Raw genomic sequence first — 22268 nt, 5'->3', positions numbered from 1 at the left:
AAGCTAACCTCTGCCTTAGTGTGTGTGTGTTTTATTCCCTAAACATCTTATGCAGGGAAGATGATCTAAACATCTGGGATTAAAATACTGCAAAAATTTAGAATGACTGACATGACATTTGTATACGTGCAGGTCAGTGAAACGACCTTCAACTTGATGAGACTCACTCACACCTGTGTTCCGCCCCTCAACTATGAGCACATCATATATTTCTCTCACTAGCGACAGGCCTAGTAGGCGTGTCAGGCCTAACAGGCGTGTCAGGCCTAACATCAGCAGTCTCAACCAATTATATTACCCCGTACGAAGAGAAGCTTTGCAAGGCCCCGCAGCACCCAAGTATTCCATTATATACAGTGATTATCTTCACTTCAATTAGATAAAATCTGAGCCATATTTAATTACTCAAGGACTAAGCTCATACCAGTGTGGCCCCTAGGTCTCTTCAGGCTATCCCGTGGAACGCCCAACCCATGAAGCATCGAGCCATAAGCTGGGAGATCCAGTAATGATTATCATTCGACAGAAGCTTTCTCTTGCGTCATTTGCAAAGGCTTAACCATCGGAAGATGGATTCAGTATCGCAGGATTTGTTTTGGCTGGCGGTCGTGATTTTACAAGACAACAATGATAATTTTCTTTATTTTCCTTTTTCTTTCAGTTTAAGATGTCGTTGTTTGCCAGATAGACCGACCTCTTGCAGTATTTATTATATTTATTCACAGAAAACCTAGGTCTACCATGTAGCCCTACCATTACCTAGGCCTGCTATCTATCCATTCCATCACTTAGGTCTACCACCCAGCCCTGCCACAACTTACGTAGGCTTGCTACCTAGTCGTGCCATCAGCTAGACTTAGTACCCTGCCCTGCCACCACCTGTCCTTCCAACACAACCTAGTCACCACCTGGGCTTCCCATACACCCCTGCCACCACCTACCCTTCCCACACACCCCAGCCACCACCCACCCTTCCCACACACCCCAGCCACCACCTGGCCTTCCCTCATACCCAAGCCACCACCTAGTCTTCCCATACATACTAGCCACCACCTAACTTTCCCACACACCCCAGCCACCAACTGGCCTTCCCACACACCCAAGCCACCACCTGACCTTCCCTCATATCCCCAACCACCACCTGGTCTTTCCACACATCCCAGCCACCACCTAACTTTCCCACACACCCCAGCCACCACCTGGCCTTCCCACATACCCCAGCCACCACCTGGCCTTCCCACACACCCAAGCTATACCCCAGCCACCACCTGGTTTTCCCACACACTCCAGCCACCACCTAGCCTTGCCTCACTCCCCAGCCACCACTTGTCCTTCCCACACATCCCAGCTAGCACCTAGCCTTCCAACACATCCCAGCCACCACCTAGCCTTGCCTCACACCCCAGCCACCACCTGTCCTTCCCACACACCCCAGCCACCACATAGCTTTCCCACATATCCTAGTCACCATCTGTCCTTCCCTCACACCCCAGCCACCACCTGGCCTTCCCACAAAACCCAACACACCAAGAGTCTCCCACACACTCCATCCACCACCTGGCCTTGCCACACATCCCCGCCATCACCTAGCCTTGTCACAGACCCCAGCCACCACCTGTCCTCCCCACACACCAGCTATCACCTAGTCTTCTCACACATCCCAGCCACCACTTAGCCTTCCCACATATCTTAGCCACCACCTGGCCTTCCCACACACCTCAGCCACCACCTGGCCTTCCCACAAAACCCAGCGCACCAAGAGTCTCCCACACACCCCATCCACCACCTGGCCTCCCACACACACCAGCCGCCACCTAGCCTTCCCACATAGCCCAGCCACCACCTGGCATTCCTACAGACCCCAGCCACCACCTGGTCTTCCCACAAAACCCAGCACACCAAAAGTCTCCCACGCACCCCAGCTTCAACCTGGACCTACTATTCAGCACAGCCATCACATGGGCCTACCACAGAACTTAACCATGAGAGGACCTACCACCCACCTCATCTGCCACAAACGTACCATTTATCTTATTCTTCATCAATACTTGTAATCCACTACAACCATCATCTGAGCCTATGATATTTTCCAGTCACCAGTAGACCAACTCATAGTAGTCACCAATTAGCCATCTAAAACTACTACACAACCTTGACTGGGCCTCCTTGTAGGCCCAGATGCCATCTTAGGCGCATCACTCAGGCGAGCCTCCAAATGGACATACCATGATAAGGCTGATGAACTAGTAAAAACTTCTGCCTTGATGGAAGAGGTTAATTATCAGATGTATCTACCTGCGAGAAACCTTAAAACAAACATTCAGAAAGAGCACGAATAAAACCTTCTATTCATATATATATATATATATATATATATATATATATATATATATATATATATATATATATATATATATATATATATATATATATATATATATATATATATATATATATATATATATATATATTTCTTACTATTCGTCATTTCCCGCGATAGCGAGGTAGCGTTAAGAACAGAGGACTGGGCCTTTGAGGGAATATCCTCACCTGGCCCCCTTCTCTGTTCCTTCTTTTGGAAAATAAAAAATAAGAAAAAAAAACGAGAGGGGAGGATTTCCAGCCCCCGTTCCCTTCCCTTTTAGTCGCCTTCTACGACACGCAGGGAATACGTAGGAAGTATTCTTTCTCCCCTATCCCCAGGGATAATATATATATATATATTATTTTATTTATTCATTTTGCTTTGTCGCTGTCTCCCGCGTTTGCGAGGTAGCGCAAGGAAACAGACGAAAAAAATGGCCCAACCCACCCACATACACATGTATATACATACACGTCCACACACGCAAAAATACATACCTATACATCTCAATGTACACATATATATACACACACAGACATATACATATATACCCATGCACACAATTCACACTGTCTGCCTTTATTTATTTCCATCGCCACCTCGTCACACATGGAATACCATCCCCCTCCCCCCTCATGTGTGCGAGGTAGCGCTAGGAAAAGACAACAAAGGCCCCATTCGTTCAATTTCAGTCTCTAGCTGTCATGCAATAATGCCCGAAACCACAGCTCCCTTTCCACATCCAGGCCCCACACTACTTTCCATGGTTTACCCCAGACGCTTCACATGCCTTGATTCAATCCACTGACAGCACGTCAACCCCGGTATACCACATCGATCCAATTCACTCTATTCCTTGCCCGCCTTTCACCCTCCTGCATGTTCAGGCCCCGATCACTCAAAATCTTTTTCACTCCATCTTTCCACCTCCAATTTGATCTCTCACTTCTCCTCGTTCCCTCCACATCCGACACATATATCCTCTTGGTCAATCTTTCCTCACTCATTCTCTCCATGTGCCCAAACCATTTCAAAACACCCTCTTCTGCTCTTTCAACCACGCTCTTTTTATTTCCACACATCTCTCTTACCCTTAAATTACTTACTCGATCAAACCACCTCACACCACACATTGTCCTCAAACATCTCATTTCCAGCACATCCACCCTCCTGCGCACAACTCTATCCATAGCCCACGCCTCGCAACCATACAACATTGTTGGAACTACTATTCGTTCAAACATACCCATTTTTGCTTTCCGAGATAATGTTCTCGACTTCCACACATTCTTCAAGGCTCCCAGGATATTCGCCCCCTCCCCCACCCTATGATTCACTTCCGCTTCCATGGTACCATCCGCTGCCAGATCCACTCCCAGATATCTAAAACACTTTACTTCCTCCAGTTTTTCTCCATTCAAACGTACCTCCCAATTGACTTGACACTCAACCCTACTGTACCTAATAACCTTGCTCTTATTCACATTTACTCTTAACTTTCTTCTTTCACACACTTTACCAAACTCAGTCACCAGCTTCTGCAGTTTCTCACATGAATCAGCCACCAGCGCTGTATCATCAGCGAACAACAACTGACTCACTTCCCAAGCTCTCTCATTCACAACAGACTTCATACTTGCCCCTCTTTCCAAAACTCTTGCATTCACCTCCCTAACAACCCCATCCATAAACAAATTAAACAACCATGGAGACATCACACATCCCTGCCGCAAACCTACATTCACTGAGAACCTATCACTTTCCTCTCTTCCTACACGTACACATGCCTTACATCCTCGATAAAAACTTTTCACTGCTTCTAACAACTTACCTCCCACACTATGTATTCTTAATACCTTCCACAGAGCATCTCTATCAACTCTATCATATGTCTTCTCCAGATCCATAAATGCTACATACAAATGCATTTGCTTTTCTAAGTATATATATATATACACATATATATATATATATATATATATATATATATATATATATATATATATATATATATATATATATATATATATATATATATATATACGAATAAAGTGTATATGAACGCGCACCTTCATAGAACATACAAACCTCCAACAGCCAGGATCGAACCTGGGACCCCTTGTGCAAGAAGCAGGCATGCTAACCGCTAGGCTAAGGGACTGCATAATAGGAAACAACTATTCGAAATACTAAGTACTCGAATACCCTTCGTCTCACAATGGTGAGCAACGGGGTCTATCGGTTGTTTCCGAACAGAACACATAGCCAGCTGATAGCGTTTTACCGAACCTGACTGTACAACAAGTACAAGGGGTCCCAGGTTCGATCCTGGCTGTTGGAGGTTTGTATGTTCTATGAAGGTGCGCGTTCATATACACTTTATTCGTATTCGTATAACTCCGCGTTGTACAGTCAGGTTCGGTAAAACGCTATCAGCTGGCCATGTGTTCTGTTCGGAAACAACCGATAGACCCCGTTGCTCACCATTGTGAGACGAAGGGTATTCGAGTACTTAGTATTTCGAATAGTTGTTTCCTATTATACAGTCCCTTAGCCTAGCGGTTACATGCCTGCCTCTTGCACAAGGGGTCCCAGGTTCGATCCTGGCTGTTGGAGGTTTGTATGATATATATATATATATATATATATGGTTCCACTGCAAAGATCAGCAGTCACCTTGATGTATTTTTCGTCCTACTCAGGTTGGGCTGTAGATACAAATGGGAGTTTGTTCCTCTTGATGATGATAGACAGACAAATGTATGTTAACTTTACCATCATCTACTTCCACACCCAGTAACATTATATACTTTGACTGTTGTAGAGTTTGTGAGTTCAGAGATTATTCTTATCAAACATTACAATATACGTGTAAGCATTTCATCTACAACAATGCTCTACTTCGATTACATGAAAAGTATCCTAACTTTGCTTCCTGATAATAGTTCGCCAGTTATATAGTTTGATACATAATCCAGTCATTGTTGTTCATCTGTTGTAATCTTCACTTACCACGTAAACTTCCTGAATGATTTATTCAGTACTGTCCAAAATATTCTTTTATTATGTAACTTGTAATTCAATCACTGAGGACAAGTCCCTGGACATTTTATACACTGTATCATGTTTTGCGTTACCACCCACAGGATGGGTAGGAGAGCGCAATAGATTAGCCGCTATCGAGGCAAAAGTCAATTCATCCACGTCACTCAGCAACTGGCCATCGCCCGCCGTAGGCATTGCTAACGCCAAGAGTCGTCATCCAGCCCGTAACTATCCCTGACCTGCCACCTTGCCCAGCCACTTGCCTAGCCCTGCCATAAGAAACGACTAACCACCGAAGCTTATCATTCAGGTTAACCACCACTTTCAGCCTACGACCCACTGCAGTAAGCTTGCTGCTGCTTCTTGCGCCAGCTACAGAGGTGAGGAATCACCTCGACCTACCATCTACTACCTGTTAGAGCCACTGACCCAGGCCCGCCATCAGTCCAACAATCTACATGCGTATGCATGAAAATCCATCAAGCCAGTAGACGAAACCAACTTACCTTAATCTAGCCACCACCACCTGGAAATTACCACCCACCCACCAACCCAGGCCTACCATCCAATCCATACATTACCTGGGTATATTACCCTGCCCTACTACTATAGGCCTACAAGCACACCCAGCCACCTGGGAGCACAGGCCTATAAATTTCATGAGATAACGATGTTATCATTTTTTCAATAAAGGTTTAACCTGCGCATCAGCTGCACAGTTCAGGTAATGAACAGTTGGCCTCCCGCCAGTAATGTGAAATATTTTTTACTGTACTTTGGTGATCACAAGATAAATAAAATACGCACGCACGCACACACACACACACACACACACACACACACACATACACAAATATATATATATATATATATATATATATATATATATATATATATATATATATATATATATATATATATATATATATATATATATATTAAACTCTGTCGCTGTCTCCTGCGTTAGCGAGGTAGCGCAAGGAAACAGACGAAAGAATGGCCCAACCCACCCACATACACATGTATATACATACACGTCCACACACGCACATATACATACCTATACATCCCAACGTATACATATATGTATATATATATATATATATATATATATATATATATATATATATATATATATATATATATATATGTACATAATTCATACTGTCTGCCCTTATTCATTCTCGTCGCCACCCCGCCACACATGAAATGACAGCCCCCTCTTCCCGCATGTGCGCGAGGTAGCGCTAGGAGAAGACAAAAAGGACACATTCGTTCACACACAGTCTCTAGCTGTCATGTATAATGCACCGAAACCACCGTTCCTGTTCCACATCTAGGCCCCACAGGACTTTCCATGGTTTACCCCCAGACGCTTCACATGCCCTCTGAGTCCACGGGGAAAATGAAACACGATAAGTTCCCAAGTGCACTTTTGTGTAATAATCCCATCATCGGGGGAGACACAAGAAAGAAATATAAGTCAACTGATATACATGGAAGAGACGTAGCTAAGACGCCATTTGCTAAACATGCGATTGTCCAAGACAGACAGAGAGCGTATCATAAACTATTATGTTGACAAGAAGGTGAATTGTTTATAAATCTTATCGACAATAAAGTTATCCACTTTATATAGACCATCACTAATATATAAAGATTATAATTCTTTGTGTATCTAATAATAGAAGATTAATGATGTTTCTCGTGGAGTTAGAGTTAACAATTGAGGTGGCATTACTCCAGTCAGTACAATGATCATAGCTTTTAACGTGATTAAACAAGCATTCGATTCTTGTCCCGTTCTTATACTATATTTATGCTGCTTAAGTCTAACAGAAAGATCATTACCAGTCTGCCCAACATAAAACCTATCACAATTTCTACATGGCACTTTATAGATGCACCAAGGAGAATTTTCTGGTGTGTTCCAGATTAAGATATTCTTTATAGTCGCCCAACCCACCCACATACACATGTATATACGCACACGTCCACACACGCACATATACATACCTATACATCTCAACGTATACATATATATACATACAGAGACATGTATATATATATATATATATATATATATATATATATATATATATATATATGTATATATGTATATATATATGTATATATATATATGTGTATATATATATATATATATATATATATATATATATATATATATATATATATATATATATATATATATATATATATATATATATATATATATATATATATATATATATATATATTTATATATATACATTTACATTAAAGGATTTAAGCAACATGGGAAGTAAAGTGGAATTATTATCAATAGGAAGAACTAAAAGATCCTTGATTTCAATGGGAGGTTTGGGCTCAACTCTATAAAATGATTTCTTTGCTAACTTAAGAGATTTAACAATGAAAGATCTAGGGTACTTTAACTTAGATCCAATAGAGTATATCTTCTCAAACTCATCATAAGTATACTCTGGACTGCAAATAAGTAATGCCCTAAGGAACATATACTAAAATGATGATAATTTAACTCTGTCATGTTGAGATGAGTAATAATGGATATATGAGCATACATTGATAGGTTTTCTGTATATGCTAAACTTAAACTTGTTTCCTTGCCTATGGATCATGCAATCTAAAAAAGGTAACTTACCATTATTTTCATTTTCTACAGTGAATTTGATGGAAGGCACTAAATTGTTAAGTAAGGGGAGAAAATTTTGTAAATTTTCATTTGTTGGCCAAACACAAAGAACATCATCTACATACCTAGAGTGAATTGCATTTGGGGGGTAAGGTACCCTTAAGTAACTTTGTTTCAGAGTTCAATGTAAAGATTGCTTAATACAGGTGAAATGGGGTTACAAATTGCCATACCAAATTCTTCATTAAACTGAAATACACAATTACTTAAGGTGTGGTATCTACTGCATCTATGACCATAATCCCAGCTTAATTTTTCATGCCCTATAACCAGGTAACTAAGAGCCCTCTTCTTGTGTGGTAAAGAGTTGTATTACAGAGGGTGGTTGTCAGTTTGGATTTGACTTACAGTGAAATATCTTGTTGTATCTATATCATTCTATCCCAGAGCCTTTGTCTAGTGCTAGCTGAACAGATGAATAGAAATCCAGACGTATATCTCATTGTACATAAAGTAAAAATGATAAATCACTTGCTTACGGTTCGAAACGAGGAGCAATTATTCTCTCGTTTCCCTTACTCCTTCCGTAGAAGAGTTAGGCTCTTGCAGATTAGAATGGTAAAGAGGATGCACATGTGTCACTGTGGCTGCACTAGTCTTTAACTGTCTGTGTCCACTTAGAAGTCTATGACAAAAAGAATTGACAGTTGTAGAAGAGATACTATAGTGTGTAATGTTATCCATAACCTCAAAGATGCCAGTTTGGTGTCACTATGAAGCTAGGTGTAAAGGGTGTTGTGGTGAGTCACTTAATCCACTTTGTTTTTTTTAACCAAAGTCATTCTTCTTATACCTCTACATGAGGTCAAGAAAAAGGTGCAAAGATTAAAAAAGAAAAAAAAATGAGAGCTTGTGTGAGCGAGTATCAGTAAGGTACAGTGATTATGATACATCTTGGCAGGAGGTTAACAGTTTGCGAAAAACAAGAGAAAACAGGGAGCATCTACGGAGGGGGTAAATGGGGAAGTGGTAGCAAGTAGCGATGAAGTGAGATGTAGTGAGCATTTTGAGGGACTGTTGAATGTACCAGATGAGAAGGTTGCAGATGTGGGATGTTTGGGTTGGGGTGGTATGTGAAGTAAGAGATACATGGAGAGTGGCTTTATGAAAAGAGAAGAGGTGGTGAAAGCCTTACGTAAGATGAAATGTGGAAAGGCGGCTGGAGTGGAAGGTATTGCGTTTGAATTTCTATAGAAGAGAGGTGACTATGTTGTTGACTGGATGGTTTGGATTTTCACTATATGTATGGAATATGGTGAATGCATGAAGATTAGCGGAATGAATATATGGTACTACTGTATAAAGGGAAAGGAAACAAAAGTGAGTGTTCAAACTACAGAGATATAAGTTTGTTAAGTATACCTGGTAAGTTGTATGGGAGCGTAGTGATTGAAAGAGTAAAGGCATATACATAGCATCAGACAGGGGAGGAATAATGTAGTTTCAGAAGTTGTAGAGGATGTATGGAGCAGGTGTCTGATTTAAAGACAGATAAATACATAGAGAAACAGAAGTATGTGTATGTGGCATTTATAGATCTGCAAAAAGCATACAATGGGGTTGATAGAAATCCCTTGTGGAAGGCCTTGATAAACATGTACATATGGTAGGGAGAGATGAAAACTACTAAAAGCAGAGAGAAGGTCGCATCAAGAGAGTACTGCGTGTGTATGAGTAGAAGAGGAGAGTGAGGGTTGCTCTACAGGAAGGGTGTGTTATGCTACTGTTGCTGTTTGATTTAGATGGGGTGGTGAGGTAGGTAGATGTGAGATTCTCGGAGAGAGGAATAAGGAGTCATTCTTTAGGGGATAATGGTGTTTGAAAAAGAAGTCAGTTGCTAAACACTGATGACAGCATAAGAAGTAGATTCGAATAAGGAACAGCAGAAGTTGATGACTGAGTTTGGAAGTGTGTGAAAGGAGGAAGTTAGGAGTAAATGTGAATAAAACCAAGGTTAATAGGTTTAGCAGCGTTGATGAAAAAGTTTGAGTTTGAAGTTTGAAGGGGGAAAATCTTGAGGAAGTGAAGTGTTTTAGATACCTGGGAGTGGACACGGCAGCAAATGGAAGCATGGAAGCGGAAGTAAGTCATAAGGTGGTTGAGGGAGCGAAAGTTCTAGGAGTGCTGAAGTGTTTGTGGAGAGAGAGGTTGTTATCCGGGAGGGAGAAATGGGTATATTTGAAGGTGAAGTAGTCCCAATATTATTGCATGAATGTGAGGCATAGGAAGATGTGCAGAGGAGGGTAGATGTATTGGAAATGAGATGTTTGAGGATAGCACGTCGTATGAGGTGGTGTAATCGAGTAAATAATAAAAAAGTAAGAGAGCTGTAGAGGGTGTGCTGAAATGGTTTGGATATTTGGAGAGAATGGATGAGGAGTGGTTGACAAACAAAGAGAGTATATGTGTTTAAATTGCAGGGTAGAAGGAGATGAGAGGATTGGAGATGAAAGGATGGAGTGAAAAAGATTATGAGCGATCGGAACCCAGACATGCAGGAAAGTGAAAGGCGTGAACAAGACAGTGAAATGGAACAATGGGGTTTAGACTCTAGAGGGGTCGACTTGCTGTCAAATAAACTGAACCAGGGCATGTGAAAGGGTTGGGGGAAACCATAGAAAGGTCTGTATGGCGTGGTTGTGGATAAAGGGTTGCAATTCAGTGCATTATACATGACAATTGGAGAATGTATGTAAATGAATGCGGCCTTCCTTCACTTGTTCCTGGCGTTGCCTCGTCAATGTAGCAAACAGCATTTAAGTATGAAAAGATATGAACACCTGCTTATGTATTTGATACCATAGGGTACCTATGTGTAAGAAACAGTGTTCTCATGGGTGAATCAATTTATGTTGATAATAAATGATTAATGTCTAAGATTCTTCAACTATGAAGTATGGGACCTCAGCGATAACCAGTTTAATCACCTACGCTACAAATGGCAAAGGTAATCTATGTACTCTTGTTCCAGCTATTAATCTTAGCACTCATGATAACAACTTTTATGTACTCTTGTTCCAGCTATTAATCTTAGCACTCATGATAACAACTTTTATTCAATATATCTTCCTTCGTTTCGAATCCATAGCTCTTAAACATATGATCTATTTCGATTGCTAAAGAAATCATCTTCAAGTTTAGAACAATAGGTATTATGCTCAAACATTCCTTCTTATGATGAATCAGTGTTACGTAGATATGTTATGATGTATCCATGGAAGTATTACTTATATTCTCATCATGGGACTGGTATTGCTATCTGTTTGTGTAAATCACAAAAAAAAAAACTCTTGTGGTAAAGACAGTCATGATATGGGAAAATAAACTTACTGAGGAACTCTCGGTGCAGAGGGAGATGGCTCACTACACGCGGCAAGTTAGTCTTTGATGATAACCAACTCACCTGCTTCACTAGTACAGTGGACGATGTTTCTTGACTAGTTTAGCAAACCTTCACTACCCCGTTATGTATTGATGTTAGTAAGGTTTAATGTGTTTTCCAACCATTAAATTGTATCAATTAAGTAGTCGAAATAGGGTGTAAATTTGCTTCCTTTCAAGATGCTGGCATTAAGATCAGTTTCAACACACATGACCTTATCCTTTCGTTGTATCTGGATATCATAACACTATACTGACTGGTGAGGTTATCGAGTGTCTCTCCGTGTAACTGCTCTGAAATGCCCGTTTCCCTATTTCTCTAAAATATAATGGTAATCAGCATTAATGTTAATCACCACATATATATTTTTTTCTTTTCTGTATTGCTTCTTTGCGTGCAGACAGCGATAAGTGTACAAGCATTGGTAAGAAGTTAGAATAAGACTTGCTATGGACTTGAGTTATATTAACTCTGAACCCTCTGATAAGTGACGGTGATGAATAACGAATACGATGTATATCTGCATGTGAAGCATATCTATCTATACCCACCTTTGAAGAACATCTCTCTCTCTCTCTCTCTCTCTCTCTCTCTCTCTCTCTCTCTCTCTATATATATATATATATATATATATATATATATATATATATATATATATATATATATATATGCCGCAAACCTACATTCACTGAGAACCAATCACTTTCCTCTCTTCCTACACGTACACATGCCTTACATCCTCGATAAAAACTTTTCACTGCTTCTAACAACTTGCCTCCCACACCATATATTCTTAATACCTTCCACAGAGCATCTCTATCAACTCTATCATATGCCTTCTCCAGATCCATAAATGCTACATACAAATCCATTTGCTTTTCTAAGTATTTCTCACATACATTCTTCAAAGCAAACACCTGATCCACACATCCTCTACCACTTCTGAAACCACACTGCTCTTCCCCAATCTGATGCTCTGTACATGCCTTCACCCTCTCAATCAATACCCTCCCATATAATTTACCAGGAATACTCAACAAACTTATACCTCTGTAATTTAAGCACTCACTCTTATCCCCTTTGCCTTTGTACAATGGCACTATGCACGCATTTATATATATATTGCACTATGCACGGAATGCGTGCATAGTGCCATATATATATATATATATATATATATATATATATATATATATATATATATATATATATATATATATATATATATATTATATCCCTGGGGATAGGGGAGAAAGAATACTTCCCACGTATTCCCTGCGTGTCGTAGAAGGCGACTAAAAGGGAAGGGAGCGGGGGGCTGGAAATCCTCCCCTCTCATTTTTTTTAATTTTCCAAAAGAAGGAACAGAGAAGGGGGCCAGGTGAGGATATTCCCTCAAAGGCCCAGTCCTCTGTTCTTAACGCTACCTCGCTAATACGGGAAATGTCGAATGGTATGAAAGACAGATATATATATATATATATATATATATATATATATATATATATATATATATATATATATATATATATATATATATATATATATATCAGCCTATGAAGATATTCAACGATATCTTATGTGAAGCATATGTTACTATATCTACATGTGAGGGGTATCTAGCTATCTTTTTGTCTCTCATTACCCACAAGTTCTCGTTACGCATCTCTGCTTTCCCTAACATATCACCTCCTCTCTCCTCTTGCTCTCGTCTTCCCTAGCTTCCTATCTCTTCTCTTCACTAACTTCCCACTTCCTTTCTCCACTAACTCTCCCCATCCTCAGTTCTCTATATCTTCCTACTTCCGTCATAGAGCGTAATTTTACGATGCCGGCGATAATGGACGTAAATATTGACAAAACTCATAACAAACGATGATTACACTAAGTGAAACACTGACCCTATCGGAGGTCACTTTGAAAATTAGTTTAACAAGCGAAAAAAGAAAGTAAAACCAGAAGCCGAGTGGGTTAAAGTATTGCACTGAATATGATATTACATGACTCCGAGGATGTTATACATTTATATTACATTACTCTGAGGATGTGCTATACATTTTCAGGTCATCTACAGCCCATCACGTCTTCCCATGCTTATGACTTATCATGTATGTCCCCACCTGTACACACACACACACACACACACACACACACACACACACACACATACACATCTTACCTCTCTTCCACTCTCTTTCCAGCCATTCCATCTCCCTCTTACCTCTTGTTGCTCATCCTACCCTCTTCCTCCTCTATCAGTTGTCGACTTTCTCCCATTTTTCATCCATGGTTCTCCTATTCCCATTGCATATCTCCTCCCTCCTCTCTCCCCTCTCCCTGTATTATCCTCTCCCCCCCTACTCTCCCCCACCAGCCGGGTCAAGCTATAACAATTTGTTCGCTGTCAAACTGATTTTAAAATCACCGGCCGAAGAGCCGAGTTGGTGTGGCCATTTAAATCCACCACTTGCGGGTCGGCGCCTGTGACGAATGGTTCAGGATCCGCTCTACATAATGTATTGTTATTGGTGTGATGGTGAAAGATAATCTATGATGATGATGATGATGATGAAAATATGGAAATGTAATATTCTTTTCCATGAGATAGATATGAAATCATCAGTTAACTGATAAACTGCACTGGAATGGAAGATCGTATTTCAAAACCTCGTTCACTTTTGAATTTCACTTTCTTATATTGCTAAGTTACGGTATCAATCTGAACCTATTTTGTGGTGTCTGAGACTTTATCTGTATGTGCTTTGCACATCCCATCGCTCCAAATCTTTGTTAATGCTATTATCACGAATATGAATGAATACCCTCAATTTTTCTTGCAAGATTGGTGTCTTTACAATATCAACTCAAAATCTATGACTTACAAAGAGGTGAATATGAACATTAGTGTCCAGAAAATGGGCTGGACAGAAAATCTTATATATGACTTTTTCATTGGTTAAGTAGGCTGTTTTGTTATAAATATCAATTTCAAAGTTTCTGGAACTACTGGTAAGCCAGTTGTCTCACGAGACAGCATCTAAGGAGAAAAGTCTCAATTAGAAAAGCCTGCCTAACGGTCTTGATGATGTCCATCTCTTACAACTGATATCACAAACTGGGTACAGAGGCTTTAAAGAACATAAGGACAACACAGAGAAGATGGGGCAAGAGGCAGCAATGCAAGCCACGCCCACACGTGGAGAGGGTCCGACAAGTGAAATTACCGTATGCATGATGGAGGAGAAACATGAAAACACGATTTCTATGAATTGTGTTCTGCGTACCTCTGAGGACACTAGGACAGAGGGGCGAGTACGCCATCAGCGCTTCGTCTTATTTCAAGTATGATATTGTTGATTAAGATCAATTAGTCAAGAAATAACAAATTGGATTATTAGAGGAGTATCTGAAACCCAAGATATGTGAAATGAAAAACCACAACCAGCTTTATATTTCTTGAGAAACGCCAGTTGGGAAATAGAATTGCATAGTCAAAGCATGGATGAGAGAGATGTGGATCAGTAGATTATAAGCGAGATTGGTGAGGAAGGTTTAGTCATATTATGGACATGATATAAGACAATCACCAAACAGTATTTGAAAGGTATGAGATCTAGAAATGAATAGAATATGTGAAGATAGAAATTCTGAAATAAATTACCGATGTATGTCAAGCAACAGTTGATAGACTCTAACCCAGCATCACAACACCTACAAACCCTCAATTATATCAAAAACACTATCAGTAAAATCACCTTCACGAAATTGTTTCAAATCTAAACTGATAAATCATCGTGTATTTGAGGAAATTTAATGTGGGTCGTTTTTCAGCTAGATACTAAAATTATACAACCTATCGATGTGTTGTCCTCTTTATTCATCTCATTCTAAATATGCGTTAACTAAAAGTATGATGCCTAGCTCAAAATGTTTAAACATAGGACCTTATTCATATTCTGACTTGTATAGGAACCTATAGGATATTTCGTGTGGTTGCTAAATGTGCATATAAACATCAATTATGTCAGTCAACTGTGTACTTCATTGTTGTCAACTTTCCCACAATGGCCCTCCCCGACGCCACGTGTCGGGCTGCCAGAGGTCACCAGGTGCTTGCAAATATTTACCACAGCGGTAACATACATGTGGTACTTGTAAGTCTGACGCCACTGGCAGAAGAATTAGATATAGCCCAAATTTCGGTGAATCAATAAGATTGCACATACATAGTGGCATATCTACTTTCATTACTAGTAGCGTGAGGGAAAAAGAAAATACTAATATGCCTCATAAGTAGCCATCGTGAGCACGTGCCTGATGGTGGGTGTCCCGAGCTGTGATTGGTCGGACGGTGGTGGGACGAGCCACGTCACGCTCTGATTTCCCTTGTTTGTCAGTCATGTGGCCAGCTGATTGTACTGGGGTTTGTATGCCATTAAAAACCCCTGCAAATTATCAATACCATTTTGATTACATCTTAATACAATCATATAAATCGTGTGATTCGATACCAAAAGATAAGCAATTACAAAGAGAGATTAATACGACGAAGTAATCAAGGGATGTAAGTTATGCTACCTAAGAGGCCGGGCGCGTGCAGGCCTGCCGCTGGAGGTAATTCAATTTGACGACTCCTGACAACTCAATAATAAGGTAACGGAACGGCTCATTATTTACTCATCAGAGTGAAACATTGTCCTGGGAGAGGTAACTTTAGTAGAGGAATAGAGGGGGAGAGTAATGGAGGGGTGACTGTAGGGGTTATAGTGGTAAGAGTTTTGGGGAGAAACACATCAAGATGAGAGATGTGAACGAGAGTAATTCGTGCGAGTAGCATCGTAAGAATGACAGTAATGAAGTGAGACTTGGGGGTTAAGGGTACGCGGATGAGACTCTGGGATGAAAGTACGGAGGTAAGTATGAAGGTAAGAGTTCCGGGGTAAGGCTGTTGGGTGAGAGTACTGGGGGTAAGGCCGCGATCGGAGAGGACTGACGTGAAAATGTAGTAGGGTGAGAGTGCTGGGGTTAAGACTGAGGGGTGAGTGTTGGGAATGAGGGTTGGTTGACTGGTTGTTTGAATTTTAAGCCTATCGACTGCCGGGGTTATGAAGGCTGCCAACGTCAAGTTGTAACATTGAGAATAAAATGAACTCTTTCATCAGGTGTTCAGGGTGATTAAAAAACTCGCACACTTTCGCTGTATATATATGGTTCATGGGGATAAAGGGAGTGGGGAACATTTTGCCCTGGTAACATTAGCTATGTGAAATTCGAGCCACGTAATGCGTGAGCTGACATGACCGTAACAGCTCGTGATGCGTTACACTGGCAGCCGCACACATGTGCCCAAATTTGGTTGAAATATGAAGTAATGAGTTTATCATTATCATTATCATTATTATTATTATTATTATTATTATTATTATTATTATTATTATCATTCTTATTATTATCATGACTATTACTATTATCGTTATTATCTATTATTATTATCATTATCATTATCATTATTATTATTATCATGATTTTCTTATCATCATTATCATAGTGTCATCATATAAAAGCAAGGGGGACAACAGTAAATACTCGAAATAGAGAGCTATAAGTAAGTTGTATGAGAGAGTAGTTTGGTGATGGAGAGGGAGGCAGCATCAGACTTGGAAGCAGTTGAGGATGTGTGGACCAGCTGTTTGCTTTGAAGAATTTGTGTGAGAAATGCACAAAGAAAGAGAGGAATATGGATCTTCAGTAAGATAAGACTTGTGGAAGTTGGTAGGAAAATATGATGTGGAAGGAAAAAAGCAAGATAGATGAGTTCTGATCAGGAAAGTGAGGTGTGTGTGTGTGTGTGTGTGTGTGTGTGTGTGTGTGTGTGTGTAAGTAGGAGTAGGGTGCGTTATTTCAAGTGAAGGTGAGTGATGTCACTATGGTCATTTGATTTGTTCATGGACGGAGTAGTGAGGGAAGTGAATATGAGGATCTTAGAAACGAGATTTGTCTACAGATTTTGGATGATGTGGAGCTTGACAGGTGAGTCAGTTGCTATTTGTTGATGACACACATCTGGCGGCAGACTCAAGAGAACTTCAGAGGCTGCAGCTTAATATTGGGACAGTATGTGATAGGAAAAAGTTAAGAGTTAGTGTTAGTGACAGCAAAGTAATTAGTTGCAGCAGGGGTGCTAGACAGGAAGAACTAGTTTGAAGGATGAGAACCTGGGAGAAGTAGGTAACTTTATATACCGGAAAGTAAACATGTAAATGGATGGAACCACGAGAACTGAAATGATTCGTAGAGTGGGAGAGGTGACGAAGATCCTGGGCGTATTGAGGAGTGTGTGAAAAGAGATGCCACTGGATGTTAGAGCAAATATATGTGTTGAGTAGCTGAAGAGCTGGAAGATTTTATGGTGGTACTGACGTCTTCCCTTTACCTCAGTCTGTCATTCTAAGTGAGACGAAAAGCTCGGTGGACTGCATAAGGTGCTGAGACAGTAATGGGAGGGACATAGCTGTAGTCGACACTAATGAGAATGACAGCCGTCCTAATTTGGTTGAAAGTGACATGGTTGGTAGTGGTCCAGTTTTGGATATTACTGAGTGTGTTCTAGAGTGATACAAAGGAGGGAAAGCTGTCGATAACGCTGATACTAAGGGTAAGATCTTTGACAAGTTTCCATCAAGCAGATGCGGTCGACTTATTGATAAAGATGAGGAAGCACAGAGGCCATCATGTGCATCACAGTCAACAAGCGAGGCACTAGGTGTCCCTAGAGTAAATATCTGTAATCCTAGAGAAAGGCACTAGCAAGCGGGCTGTCTGAGCTGTGAAAGCCCAGTTAACAACATTAACAACACAGAAGGAAGAAGCAATGAATATTGCCTTGTATTTCCAACAGCTGACTGAGGAAATGACTTGATACTAACTTAATTCAAAAACAAAAGAAAGATAGTCTAGAGTCTGACCTTAAGCTACGCCTCCATATTGCCTCAGAACACCTCGTTTACTGTAACCAAAACAAAACCTGCCGAGCATAAAACGCCTCAGGAAACTAAATAAATCGCTGCGAATTGATACCCTGCCTGACGGTTAAGAGAGTGAGGCCTTCTACAAATCTCGCCTACTGACAGTCTTTCAGATCTGATTAGCAACTTCACAAGCACATCCGACGAGTGTCCGTAAGTCGTATCTTATCATGTGACGTGTCTGTACCTCACGACCCATTTGCATTCCATGTTCGATGCTTGCCTTCACATTCTCGTTTTTGAATTTGTCAGAGTTCTCAATATCTGTATTCTTAATTCATGCCTTAATTTCTTCCCGTCACGTTTTCCATTACTTTTCTTGATTTTTCGCCTCATATCCTATATCCTCGTCCCACAAGGCTTGCTTTACATACCTCACTCCGCATACTTTTCTTCCCCGTCCACTCGACCATCCATAACATTACGTATCTTCTTAAGTATTTTGCAGTTCCGGTGGTCCCTCGGTGTACCTACGTAACTTGCATCCTACCATTGACGTATATATGAGCACTGACCCAGCTTATAATGTACGCCACGTCCTTAATGTTAGTGTGGGATGACGTAAACGTGGGATGACGTAAATAAAGTTGTTTACCAAACAATCATTTCCAAACCTTTTTCCTTATCTCAGTCTTCAGCATCTCATCCCATCTATCTTGAGAGTTGAATTTTCCCCTGTCTAATACTTCATTTGCTCTTTCTCCCCATCACTTTCATTTCCTCAGTCCCATCTTTTTTCTTCCTTCTTCCTACTGTCTTTTACCATTTCGCGCGTTTATCTGACTCCGCCACTCCCACCTTTATCTAATCTTTTTCCTCCACCTTCTCTCCTTAAATCCCCCTCCTTTCCCCCTCTCCCCCACAATCCCCCCTCACCATCCCTCTTCTCCACCCTACCTCTCCCTCCAATATGCAGATCAGAGTGTGGGGTGTCCCAGGGTCATCAAGACCAAATTAGGTGTGACGTCACGGGTTAGTAGAACTATACGACTACCATTCAGAACTGTCGCAGTCGTTCAGGCAGTTCACAATGGATGTCTTGCACGCATTTCCCTCTTAATATCTCTCTTAATTGTATCCGGTTACATCCTGAAAGATCACAGTTGTAAGCATCCACAGACGAGCCAGGTAAGTAAATGTTCAATGCAGATGAGGAGTATATGCTCACAGACGGTCATGCGGGTAAGGTGAGGGAAATTTGGGTGTTGTTCCTCGCACTCAAGAAGGTCAACCTCCTCACTGCTTCCGCCTCACTCCCTCATATGTTGACTTACTGACTGTCGCAGAGTCAGGGTAGTCATATCCCTCACGACACAGACGATGGAATGATTTCGTCCTTCGGTTGTTAGAGAAGGCTTCCTATGCTTGCTGGATGAGAACGATTGTTTTAGGCCTGTTTACTACTGGATGGTATGTGTCCCAGCTTGGTACCTTGTTACGGTACTGCCTTACCCTATAACTTTATGGTACGTACCCCAGCCTGTTACTCTATATAGGATGCGTGTTCCAAACTGTTACTGAACAGTACTTATCTTCGCCTGTTAGTGTATAGTACGTGCCACAGCTTGTTACTTTATGATATGTCCTAGACTGTTACTGGACGATGCGCGCCCCAGCCTGTTACTGGACGGTACGTGCCTCAGCCTGCCACTCTAAGATACGTATCTAAAATAGTCATTGAGCAATACTCACTTTAGCCTGGTACTGGACGGTACGTGTCCCAGACTGTTGATGGGTGGTACACGTATCGTTTCACCTCTACTGGACCACATATAACTAGCCACTTGTGCAGTGTTCTCGGACACTTGCTGTCAATCATACCATTGCAAAAATGAGGAAGTTGACTCATAGTGACTGTCCTCTGTGTCTACCCTCCGCTTCCCACTCTCACTCCTCGTGTCTGCCTCACATAATCCTCCAGCAGCCAATCTTCTAGCCCTTCCCTCCCTCATATGCAAATTAGCAGGTTAGCTGTCACACGGGCCTGGTGGAGGCGTGGCAGGCCGGTGTGACCAATGGACGGCCACCGTCGCTAAGCTGGAGGGATTTCCACTTCTAACAGCCTGCCTCAAATGTAAATACTCAATTGTGATGACACACACACACACACACACACACACACACACACACACACACACACACACACACACACACACACACACGCACACACACACACAAACACACGCACAAATACTCGTGCGCGCGTCTTACCTATCAGTGAGAAAGGAGACTGGGAATAGTTGCTGAACTACAGACCTCACTAAGGATTGTGATGTATAAGCAAATCGATAGCTTTCTACAAAGAAGTTACTTAAGTGAGAAATTACGAGAGAATGAGCGCTTTCTCAGACAAAAGGGTGAGGTGGGTGGATTGTTCGTAGCTGGACTGCCAGAAGGCATTTAAAACCATACAACATGGAAGGCTGATTAAGAAGCTAGATCTCCAAGCAGGGATCAGGAGAAACTTACTCGAAGGACAGTAGATGATCTCAACGGTAGGGGACAAAGGACACATTTTTGAGCAGCCCTCTCCAAATAGGTCGAGGTAACCAACGGAGTACCACAGGGTTCTGTTCTTGGGCAATTGCTCTTCTTGGTCTATGTAAATGACTTGCAAAAAGGGGATGGACTCCTATCTGAATATGTCTGTAGATATGCGAAGATAATGAAGGAGGTGAAACGCGAAGGGGACTGCATCAACTTACAAGGGGACCAGAACAAACTCCTAAGTTGGTCTGATGCATGGGTGTTGATATTATGTCTTAGCAAACGTAGGTCATGAGGATGAAATGGAGGTAATATGGCTTTAGTATGATCATCATCTAAAAGGATATAAGTTTCAAGACTCTCTGCATGAAAAGGACTTGGGAGTTGATATCGTCCCTCACCTGTCGCCAGAATCCCATATCAAGTGAATAGTTAAAGAGACAACTGTTTCATGGCAAACAGCATAATTGCTTTGAAGTACATGGATATACTTAGCATGCTGTTCTTATCCCTTATAAGACCAAAACCAGAGTATGCTTCTCTAGTTTGGCCACCGCACCTAGAGAAGCACAAAGAGATTACATAGACGATCCAGAGGATGGCAACACACAATATCAGAGTTAAGAGATCAGAGTTATAAGGAAAGACTAGAGGTTTTCATATTTGCTCACCTTGGATGGGAGAGGGATTACCTGATCACAGCCTTTAAGTTTTCAAAATAGATAGATTCTAAAGACATTCAACAATTCTTCGAGGAATAAAGGGACTGAACAATCAGAGGACAAAAACTGAAATTAAGCAAGAAAATTTGTCAACAAAGATATGAAGAAATAAACTTAAAGGATAAGATTGGTGGATGAATGGAATAGAATGACTTAATACGTGGTTAATGCAGACAAAATGCATGAATTTATGAATCTGCTTGACAATAGAGAATGTTTTGAATCTCGCGGTGTTGCGGTGAGCATTGCTGACCGTAACGCATTCTTGTCCCGCCATAGGCCGAACGCATGGGTTCGAATCCTGGTTACGATAGTCGGTCCAGCTGTTATCCTTCAATATGAATATCAGGTGGAAAAGTAGTTTCAACTTGCGTTGTCCAAAGTGGAAGGCCACTTTTAGCCTTATTGTGATAGTGAAGGTGGGATTAAGTGGAAGGCGCTCTTAATCAAGAACCTTCACGAAGACGTTGTCTGGTTTTCCTCCTTTACACCAAAAGTAATGGTAAATGATCCAGAACAACATATATAA

Source organism: Panulirus ornatus, chromosome 13, assembly GCF_036320965.1.
Source record: "Panulirus ornatus isolate Po-2019 chromosome 13, ASM3632096v1, whole genome shotgun sequence".
In the NCBI taxonomy this organism is placed as follows: domain Eukaryota; kingdom Metazoa; phylum Arthropoda; class Malacostraca; order Decapoda; family Palinuridae; genus Panulirus; species Panulirus ornatus.
This window is presented reverse-complemented; position numbering follows the sequence as displayed.